This window comes from Erinaceus europaeus, chromosome 14 (genome assembly GCF_950295315.1).
Source record: "Erinaceus europaeus chromosome 14, mEriEur2.1, whole genome shotgun sequence".
Lineage (NCBI taxonomy): Eukaryota > Metazoa > Chordata > Mammalia > Eulipotyphla > Erinaceidae > Erinaceus > Erinaceus europaeus.
In genome coordinates this window covers 1,935,347-1,946,047 of record NC_080175.1, presented here as the reverse complement: position 1 = coordinate 1,946,047, position 10,701 = coordinate 1,935,347, and the positions used below count along the sequence as shown (strand labels likewise).

Below are 10,701 nucleotides of genomic sequence, written 5' to 3'. Positions count from 1 at the left end.
TGACATTCTGATCCCAGAGCAATGACCCCAGGTTGGGTGGTGGAGTACTCAGCTGAGCGCACATGTCACCATGGGCAAGGACCCGTGTTCAAACCCCCGCTCCCCACCTGCAGGAAAAATCTGTAAGTGGAAAATCAGGGCTGCGTGTGTCTCTCTGTTCCTCTCCTTCTCGGTTGTTCCCTCCCCACTCGATTTCTCTCTTTGTGCATCCGATAAAAAAGGATAATATTAAAAAAGAAAAATAGGGGAGTCGGGCAGTAGCACAGCGGGTTAAGCGCACTTGGCCAGAAGCACAAGGACCGGCGTAGGGATCCCGGTTTGAGCCCCCGGCTCCCCACCTGCAGGGGAGTCGCTTCACAGGTGGTGAAGCAGGTCTGCAGGGGTCTGTCTTTCTCTCCCCCTCTCTGTCTTCCCCTCCTCTCTCCATTCCTCTCTGTCCTATCCAACAACAGCGATAACAATAATAATAACAGCAAGGGGGAAAAAAAGGAAGAAGGGGGGGGGGGAAATGGCCTCCGGGAGCAGTAGATTCTTAATGCAAGCACCAAGCCCCAACGATAACCCTGGAGGCAAAAAAAATAAATAGATAATAAATAAATAAGTAAATAATTTTAAAAGCTGACCCTGAGTCCAGTGCTGGGGGAATGCTACGTGCACAGAAAGAATGACCGTCCACCCCGACGTGGCAGAGCAAAACCTCGGACAGAAACCTGACTGCGGCCCCCGGCCCAGGGTTGGGGGGGACGGGTGCAGGGAGAGAGGCTGAGGTTCCATGGAGCAGACAGACGGGCTGGAGGTTTCTCTGGGGAGGGGAGCAGTGACCACGTCCTCCAAGGTGGTGTCAGCGGGTCAGGGGGACTCGGACCCGAATCCTGCGCCCACTGAGGAGCAGAGACAGCAAGTCACCCGCCACCTTCTTGATAAAGGGGACCCAGGGTTCTTCCAGCAGTGACAGAAACCGGTGGGGGGACGCCAGCCCTGAGACTGACTCTGCTCTCTCCCTCCCTTTCTTCCTCCCTCTCTCTCTCCCTCCCTCTCTCTCTCTCGCTCTCTTTCTCTCTCTCTTTCAGACTCTAGCCTCCACTCTGCTCTTGGTGAGTACACAGATTTCTTTATTTCTAAATGGTTTCAGAGAGAGAGAGAGAGAGAGAAGTGCGTGAGAGGAGAGGCAGGGAGAGAGAGGTATGAGTGAAAGTGAATACGGGAGAGAGAGGGAGAGGTGTGTGTGTACAAGAGAAAAAGACGTGTATAAGCGTGTCAGAGAGAGAGAATGGGGAGAGGTGTGTGTGAGAAGGGGGAGAGAGGTGAGTGTGTATGTGAGAGAGAGAAATGTGTGTGAGTCTGAGAGAGATAAGAGAGGGGTATGTGTGAGTGTGGTGTGTTTGTGTGAGTGTGTGTGAGAGAGAGAAGTGTGAGAAGGGGGAGAGGTGCGTGAAGTAAGAGTGTGAAATGTGTGTGTGTATGAGAGAGAGAGGTGTGTGAGGGGGAGAGAGATTGTGTGTGAGAGATATGAGAGAGGGGAGAGACATTGTGTGTGTGAGAGAGGGGGAGAGAGATTGTGTGTGTGTGATGTGTGTGTGTGAGAGAGAGGGAGGTGTGTGAGGGGGTAGAGAGATTGTGTGTGAGAGAAAGAGAGAGATGAGAGAGAGGGGAGAGATATTGTGTGTGTATGAGAGAGAGGAAGGTGTGTGAGGGGGTAGAGAGATTGTGTGTGAGAGAAAGAGAGAGATGAGAGAGGGGATGAGAGGGAGGGGATGAGATGAGACATTGTGTGTGTATGAGAGAGAGGTGAGAGGGAGGGAGGGGAGAGACATTGGGTGTGTGAGAGAGAGGGGATACACTGTGTGTGTGTATGTGAGAGAGAGAGAGGTGAGAGAGAGACAGGTGTGAGAGAGAGAGGTGTGTGAGAGAGGTGAGAGAGAGAGGTGTGTGAGAGAGGAGAGAGACATTGTGTGTGTGAGAGAGACAGAGGTGTGAGAGAGAGAGGTGTGAGAGAGAGAGGGGAGAGAGAGGGGAGAGACATTGTGTGTGAAAGGGAGGTGTGAGAGAGAGAGGTGAGAGAGGAGAGAGACATTGTGTGTGTGTGTGTGTGTGTGAGAGAGAGAGAGAGAGGTGTGAGAGAGAGAGGTGTGTGAGAGAGAGGAGAGAGACATTGTGTGAGTGAGAGAGAGAGAGGTGAGAGAGAGGTGTGAGAGGGAGGAGAGAGACATTGTGTGAGTGAGAGAGAGAGGTGAGAGAGAGAGGTGTGTGAGAGAGAGGAGAGAGACATTGTGTGAGTGAGAGAGAGAGAGGTGAGAGAGAGAGAGGTGTGAGAGGGAGAGGTGTGAGAGGGAGGGAGGGAGGTGTGTGTAGAGCGGCTCTGCGTCTGGTCAGCTGTGGCCTCTGGCCCTCTCCAACATGCAGGCCCGGGTCCGGTCTCGCTCCCTGTCCCGTCCTCTGAGGACAGGTCCCGACTCTCCTCTCCCGGGGCTTGTCTCTGCGCCCCCTCGGAACTGCGGGAGCACGGGGCAGAGGTGGCCATGGGCGTGCTGGGAGAGACCGCTGACCGGGCGCTCGAGCGAGGCCCTGGCGCTTCTGAGAAGGGCACAGTGTCACCTCCTGTGTCCTGCTCCATCAGACTCGCTAAAGAGTGGGGTGCAGCTCAGCGGGTAGGGCGCGAGGCTTCCCGTGGACGAGGCCGGCATCCACTCCCTGGCCCCACAGGGGAGCGCTGTGGATGGTGTCTCCCTCTCTCGTTTGCTGAAAATAATGGACAGCAGGATTTGGGGTGCTCGCACACGTGAGTGAGACCCTGGCGTCATTCCCTGACGTTGCGCTGAAGCAGATATGACTGTCCCTGGGGAGAGCTGTCTCTGTGAGGACGGTGGCGGTTAGCATGGGGCGCGGCGTGGAGTGGCTCCCCTGCAGCCTTACAGCCCTCAGGTGACAGAGCGGGATAACACTCTGCTCTCTCTCTCATTAAAATAAACAAACTTTTGTTGTTGTTGCTTGTTTTTCTGTTTGAGCAATGGGACTGGGGTGACAGCATCATGTTTTCCGAGAAGACTCTCATGCCCCAGGCTCCAAGGCCCCAGGTTCCATCCCCAGCACCACCCGCCAGAAGTCAGAGCTAAACAGTCCTCTGGTAAAATAAATAAATGAAGCAAATAAGTAAATATTTTCAGTGAGGGCTGAGGAACTGGCTCCGCCTGTGATGTGTGGAGCCCACAGTTCAGTCCTCAGCATCGCCATAAGCCAGGGCTAAGCAGTGCTCGGGTACAAATAAGTAAATGAATAAATATTTTCAGTGAGGGCTAGGGGACTAGCTCAGCCTGTTGGAGCACCAAGCTGCATGTAAGCCTGGGGTTCCTGGACCCCAAGTTCAACCCCCAGCACTGCCAGAAGCCAGAGCAGAGCTGAGCAGGGTCTCCCCGCTTCCATAATGACGACATAGGTCTTGAATGGAGAACGGCAAAGCCTTAGGCTCTCGGGGTGACACATCCCTTTGTTCCCATTTCCACCTGCCCCTCCCACAGATCCTTCCCAGAAGGCCTCAGCGGGCAGGGAGGTGGCCACTGGTGACAAGGAGGGTCTGGGTCACAGTTTCCATGTGGAGTGAGCAGGAAGGCACTTTCCTTCCCGCCCTGCTCACAGCTCACGGCTCGCAGCTCACAGCAGACCCGGGGGCAGAGGCTGACTCTTCTGGAGGCCTTTACCAGCTGAGAGGAGACCATGGCTTCCCCAGGAACCCCGGTAGGCCCAGAGGGAAGGGGGGTGTGGGGCACCTGGCTCCTCTCTGTGTCCGCTGGCTGGCAGTCTAATCCTGGGGCATTTGAGACCGGAGTTGGGTCTGGGCCGGGAGTGAGAAGCCTGAGCGCCCCAAGCCCCGCCGGCCGGAAATCTGGGCTCAGGATGCAGGAAGCAGCTTAATCCCCCATGACCGGGTCAGGCAGTGTGGGAAGGGTGGCCGCTGTCCCCTGGGCCTGGCGGGCTGTCCTCTGCCAGGACAGGGTCTCAGCACACGCACAAGGACCGGCCTTTGGCCCCGGGCCCCTGGCCTGGCGCAGGGAGCTTGGAAAGCCTGCCCCCTTGACACTGGATGGTCCCTGCTTCTGCCACCCAGGTGGCCCTCCCGTGTGCCTGAGCAGGTCTGGAAACAACCAGGGTTGGGGGCTGAGTGGTGGCACACCTGGGTAAACACAATTACTATGAAGCACAAGGACCCACACAAAGATCCCGGTTCGAGCCCCCGGCTCCCCACCTGCAGGGGGGACGCTTCACAGGCGGTGAAGCAGGTCTGCAGGTGTCTGTCTTTCTTTCTCCCCCTCTCTGTCTCCCCTCCTCTCTCCATTTCTCTCTGTCCTGTCCAAGAAACTGGAAAAACTGGCCACCAGGAGCAGTGCATTTGTAGTGCTGGCACTGAGACCCATAAACAACCCTAGAAGGAAAAAAAAAAAAAAGGAAAGGAAAAGAAAAAGAAGAAGAAAAAAGGAAAAGAAAGAGAAAGAAACAACCTGGGCTGAGAGACAGTGCAGAGTGGAACCCAGGCTCAAGGCCAGCCCCACTGCATTGTGGGAAGCCCCAGTGCTGTGGCCTCTTTCGCTCTATCAAAAAAAGGTTTGGTTTTTTTTAGAGAAAACTGGGCTGGGAGCTAGCTCAACTGGTAGAACACACACTTTATCATGTTTCAGGGCCTGGGTTCGAGTCCCTGGCCACCACATGAGAGCACCGCACAGAGGGGAAGCTTTGTGGATGGTGAAGCCATGCTGTGTGGTGTGGTATCTCTCCGCTCTCTGTGTGGCGTCTCTCCTGCTCTGTCTCGTACACGCCATCGACAATAACCAGAAGTCTGCCTGAGTGGTGGAATCCCAGGCAGTCCGGGGGAACGCTGGTGGCAGGAAGGGAAAGTCCCTTATTGTTTCTGTGGGGAGGGACACCCTGCACGCCCAGTCCCAGGCTCCCACTCAGTCCCGGTGCCATCCGGGTAGACTTGGGGGGCGTGACTGTGCCAGCACCATGTGGCTTCAGTGTGGAGTCTTCCCGCGTGGGGACAGACAGAGCTGGGCAGGCAGGGCCGTGCTGGTGTGGGGGCTCCGTGCAGCCCCTCTCCCAGCCTTGAACAGTGGAGCAGCCTGTCCCAGCGAGATAACACCATGAATTCAGACTTGATGTGACTTGACACCAAGCCCAGTCCCTGGAGGACTGTGTTCCCAGAGGAGTTATCTGCAGACTCGGCAAACGACGGGGTCACAGAGGCACCTGCGTAGACTGACTCCGACAAGGGGACAGAGAATCAGTGACTGACTGGGGTGTTCTGTAGATGCTGAGCCCGGGCCTTGAGTGTGTGGAGTCAGTTCCCGCTGCCTGGCAACTGTCCCCCGTGGTCTGTCCTGCTTCCCACTGAAGCAGCTCCCTTGCATTTATTATTTTTAATTGTTATTAGTGCTTTAATAATGATGAACAAGACTGTAAGATCACAGGGGTACAATTCTGCACAGTTCCCACCAACAGAGTTCTGTGTCCCATCCCCTCCACTGGAAGCTTCCCTATTCTTTTTTTTTTTTTTTTTAAGATTTTATTTATGAGAAAGATAGGAGGAGAGAGAAAGAACCAGACATCACTCTGGCACATGTGCTGCTGGGGATCAAACTCAGGACCTCATGCTTGAGAGTCCAAAGCTTTATCACTGCGCTACCTCCCAGACCACAAAAGGGGAGTTCTTTTTTTAAAAAAAAATATTTATTTTTTTTTGTTGCCCTTGTTGTTTTATTCTTTCATCATTATTGTTGTTGTTGGGTAGGACAGAGAGAAATGGAGAGAGGAGGGGAAGACAGAGAGGGGGAGAGAAAGACAGACACCTGCGGACCTGCTTCACCACCTGTGAAGTGACTCCCCTGCAGGTGGGGAGCCCGGGGCTCGAACCAAGATCCTTATGCCAGTCTTTGCGCTTTGCACCACATGTGCTTAACCCGCTGTGCTACCACCCGAACTCCGCTTCCCTGTTCTTTATCCCTCTGGGAGGATGGACCAAAGATCTCTATGGGGAGCAGAAGGTGGGAGTTCTGGCTTCTGTCATTGCTTCTCCTCTGGACATGGGTGTCGGCAGGTGGATCCACACCCCCAGCCTGTGTCTGTCTGTCCCTAGTGGGGCAGGGCCCTGGGGAGGGGAGGCTCCAGGACACATGGGTGAGGGCGTCTGCCCAGGGAGGTCAGGATGGCATCATAGTCGCATCTGCAACTTGGTAGCTGAAAGATGGTAAAATACAAAGCAGGACAAATGGTTTAATAAATGGGAATCCAAAGGTAGGAACAGAGCAGATGGAATTAGGGGCGGTCATCTCTGTAGGTCTGTCCACTTGTCTGCTGCTCCTAGCCTGGCTCTCCTCGCCGCAGACCTGAGCACTCTCAGCCTGAGGGCTGTATTTTCCCTTCACTAAGGGACACGTGTGCACAGGTACCCCTCCCTTGGGCCCTCGTCTGTATTGAGGGTCTGAAACTGTGTTGGGAAGTGCGCCATTTGAAATGGAATCAGACTCCCATGTGTGAGGAGAGTTCTCACCAGAGATTGGAGCTGGAGGGTTGACTGCACAGGCTTGGTGTCTCTGGACACAGTCGGAAGTGAAACTGGGCGTGGTGGCGATTGTTGCGTTGACTAGGTTGAGGTCAGGTGATGCTGTGAGCTGGCACTCTTGGTGGGTTGTAAAACTAGCTATAAAAGCGTTCTGTCTGGGGGGGGGACTTTATTGTTCATCCCCCTGTTGGGGTCCACCTTCTATGAAGACACCTTCAGGGTCTCAGGCAGACACATCACTTATGTCTCTGAGTGACCTCTAGGGTTCGTACGTCACCCTGTCCCGCAGACAGACAAATGGACAGAATCGAAATGTGTGTAAGGGAGAAAAATCTTGGGTTTGTGTTGTTTTGTCTTGAGAGGACAGGTCATTTCTACACAGCTTCTAAAAACGATAGCGTGATGGTATTGACGCGATTTCCAGATGTGGAGACAGCTGATCTGCGATCAGAAACGCTAATAGTGAAATCCACATGATGATTCTTCTTGAAACGTATTTAAAAGTACCAACAATGTTGCTTGATTTTTTTTTTTAAAGATTTGTTTTTATGAAAAAGAGAGGGGACCAGGTGGTGTCGCACCCAGTTGAGCTTAATGATACTAAGCACAGGGACCTGGGTTAGAGCCCCTGGCTGTGAAGCTGCAGAAGGGAAGCTTCACAAGTGGAGAAGCAGGGCTGCAGGCGTCTCTCTGTCTCTCTCCCTCTCTGTCTCCCCTCCCAATGTCTCTCTGTCCTGTCCAATAAAATGGAAAAGATGGCTGCCAGGAGCAGTGGATTCGTAGTGCTGGCACCAAGCCCCAGAGAGAACCCTGGAGGAAAAAAGAAAGAGGGAAAAGGAAGCGGGAGGAAGCCAGAGCGCTGAGCACTGAGCGCTGAGCAACTCTGGCCTAAGGTGGTGCGAGGGATTGAACCCGCAGCCTCCGAGGCCTCAGACCTGCAGGACAGGTTGAGCTGTCTCCTTGGCCCCTACCAGGCTACTTCTTTGTTTGTTTGTTTTTTTGGTGTGTGTTTGTGTTGAGAAAATAAATCAGAAAAAGAATTAAGGGTAAGTTTATTTAGGCCCCAGTACATCCTCTAAAAGGAGTAGAGGAGGATTCTGGAAAGTAGCAAAGGGAAAAGAAAAAAAAAAAAAAAAACACCATGCTCCTTTTAAATGATGATGTATATACACTTTCTTCTTTTTCTTTTATTTATTTTTAATTTATTGGGGATTAATGGTTTATAGTCAACAGTAAAATACAATAGTTAGTATATGTGTAACATTTCCCAGTTTTCCACATAACAATACAACCCCCACCAGGTCCTCCTCTGCCGTCCTGTTCCAGGACCTGAGCCCTCCCCGCCACCCCAGAGGCCTTTACTTTGGTGCGAGACACCAAGCCCTGTCCAAGTCCTGTTTTGTGTTTCCCCTTCTGATCCTGTTTCTGAACTTTGGTCCGTGAGTGAGATCATTCCATCTTCATCCTTGTGTTTCTGGCTGATCTCACTTTACAGGACTCCTTCAAGCTCCATCCAAGATGAGGGGAAGAAGGTGAATTCATCCTTCTTAGTAGTGTTCCATTGTGTATATAGCTGAGTAGTATTCCATGGAGTCTATAGACCACAGCTTGCTCAGCCACTCATCTGCTGTTGGACACCTGGGTTGCTCCCAGGTTTTGGCTGTTACACATTGTGCTGCTGTGAACACAGGTGCACACAGATCTCTTTGGATGGGTGTGTTGGGTTCCTTAGGATCTATCCCCAGGAGAGGAGTTGCAGGGTCACAGGGCAGGTCCACTTCTAGCTTCTGAGAGTTCTCCAGGCTGCTCTCCACAGGGCCTGGGCCCACTGACATTCCCACCAGCAGTGAGGAGGGTCCTTTGTCCCCACAACCTCTCCAGCACTTGTTGATGCTGCCTTTTCTGATGTGTGGCATTCTCACAGAGGCGAGGTGGTGTCTCGTTGTTGTCTTTATTTGCATTTCTTTGACAATCAGTGACTGGGAGCATTTTTTTCCCTATGTCTGTTGGCCTTTTGGATCTCTTCTGTGGTGAATATTCTGCTCATCTCCTCCCAACATTTTTGGATGGGGTCATTTGCTTTTTTGTTATTAAATTTGATGAGCTCTTTAAATAATGATATTTTTAATAGTGAATTTTCTTTTTTTTTATTTAAGAAAGGATTAATTAACAAAACCATAGGGTAGGAGGGGTATAACTCCACACAATTCCCACCACCCAATCTCCATATCCCACCCCTTCCCCCGATAGCTTTCCCATTCTCTATCCCTCTGGGAGCATGGACCCAGGGTCATTGTGGGTTGCAGAAGGTAGAAGGTCTGGCTTCTGTAATTGCTTCCCCGCTGAACATGGGCGTTGACTGGTCGGTCCATACTCCCAGTCTGCCTCTCTCTTTCCCTAGTAGGGTGGGTCTCTGGGGAAGCGGAGCTCCAGGACACATTGGTGGGGTCTTCAATCCAGGGAAGTCTGGCCGGCATCCTGATGACACCTGGAACCTGGTGACTGAAAAGAGAGTTAACATACAAAGCCAAACAAATTGTTGAGCAATCATGGACCCAAAGCTTGGAAAAGTGGAGAGGAAGTATTAGGGAGGTACTCACTGCAAACTCTAGTGTACTTCTGCTTTCTTACTTTGGTGCCATACTCCAAACTCAGTCAATTTCTGCTTTGCATTTCTACTTCTTTTTTTTTTTTACATGCATAACATTCCCCAGATTCCCATTAACAATACAACCCCCACTATTTCATGAATGAAATAGTGGGGGTTAATAGTGAATTTTCAAAGGGGCTTAAAAGCTGCCATGTTGGTGTTGAGAAACAAAGATTTTCTTTTCTGGTCCCCACCCCCAACATTGTGCTGGTGGAAATCATTATTCATGCAAACAGCCCTGGATCTATTTCCTGTTTTGTCAGATGAAAAACTGCCTGGTGCTAAAGGCCTTTCTGGAAAACCCTTCACAGTTTGTGTTGGAATCCAGGGTCTCACCTGGACCTTGGAGACACACCTGGAGCTTCTAGTTACCTATCCCCACCTCCCCCTCAGGCTGAGTCACCCCCGGCAGGCTGAGCAAGGGCTTCTGGGAGGGACTTCCATATCCATCTCCCAGTCCCTCTGAGCCCCTGGGGACAGCCACCTCCACACCACCACCAAGGGGGCGGGTGGGGGCTGGGGGGACTTTAGTCCTGCCAGAAAGAGAATTTCCATTGTAAGGAAAGCGGAGGATCACAGGCCAGCAGAGCACAGGGCTGTGGAGGTGATGGTGTTTTGAATGAACTTGCTGATGGCTGGAGTTGATCTTGGCAGGGCTTCCAAACCATTTCCCCCCGTTAGCTGCCACCCAGCCTGGCTCTTCTCATCTGGGTGTTGAGGGTCCACTTCCTCCCCGCAGACCTGCAGGCTGCCCCTCCTTCCCCTGCCTGCCCCCTGTCCTGGGCTGGGCCGTCAGGGATGGAGTGGGAGGTAGGACAAAGCTGCCTGACCTCAGGATCTGTCGCGGGAGGGCAGGGGAGGTGGCAGACCCTTCTTCAGCCAGTGTCCCTGTGTCTTCCCAGGAAGGACAAGCTGAGTGACTTGAGTGTCCTCATGCCTTCCAGACTCCGAAGTCAAAGACTGAGGAGTGTTTGAAAGGTCTGTTCAGCCAGCAAGCTGATCCTTCCCTGGCTTGAGTTCCCCTGGTGGTCTCCGGGGAACATGTCTCCATGTCCCTGATCTGTACCCCTTGCTTTGGGGGACAGACAGCAGCGGGCTGGTGCCTGCCCTCTCGCTACCCAGCAAGGAGCCAAGGTTTCCTCCTAGGAAAAATGATGTGCTTGGTTGTTTGTTTTCTTTTTCCTCCAGGGTTATCTCTGGGCTTGATGCTGGCACTATGAATACTACTGCTCCTCGAGGCTATTTTTTTCATTTTATTCGATAGGACAGAGAGAAATTGAGAGGGAAGGAGAAAGAGAGGGAGAGGGAGAGAGAGAGAGAGAGGAGACATCTGCAGACCTGCTTCACCACTTGTGAAGCGACCTCCCTTGAACCTGGATTCTCATGCTTACTATTATGTGCACTTAGCCGGGTATGCCACCACCACTCACCGACCCTGTTTGGTTTTTGTGGTGTTTGTTTTTTTTTTTTTTTGCCTCCAGGGTTATCGCTAGGACTCAGG

The 10,701-nt window shown here is 52.4% G+C and overlaps 1 protein-coding gene and 1 long non-coding RNA gene across 2 annotated transcripts in view; both read left to right on the top strand.

Moving 5' to 3' along the window:
• The first annotated feature begins 1,522 nt into the window (after nt 1-1,522).
• LOC132532618 (uncharacterized) lies at nt 1,523-2,433 on the top strand. Its single transcript, XR_009544543.1, has 3 exons — nt 1,523-1,536; nt 1,913-2,077; nt 2,113-2,433. It is a non-coding gene; the product is annotated as an uncharacterized LOC132532618 (long non-coding RNA).
• A 1,148-nt stretch (nt 2,434-3,581) lies between these two features.
• PTPRE (protein tyrosine phosphatase receptor type E) overlaps nt 3,582-10,701 on the top strand; it is a 68,898-nt gene continuing 61,778 nt past the window's right edge. The window contains exon 1 of the mRNA XM_060171060.1: nt 3,582-3,732. The gene's annotated coding sequence lies outside the window, so the exon portion shown is untranslated. The remainder of the gene's footprint in view (nt 3,733-10,701) is intronic.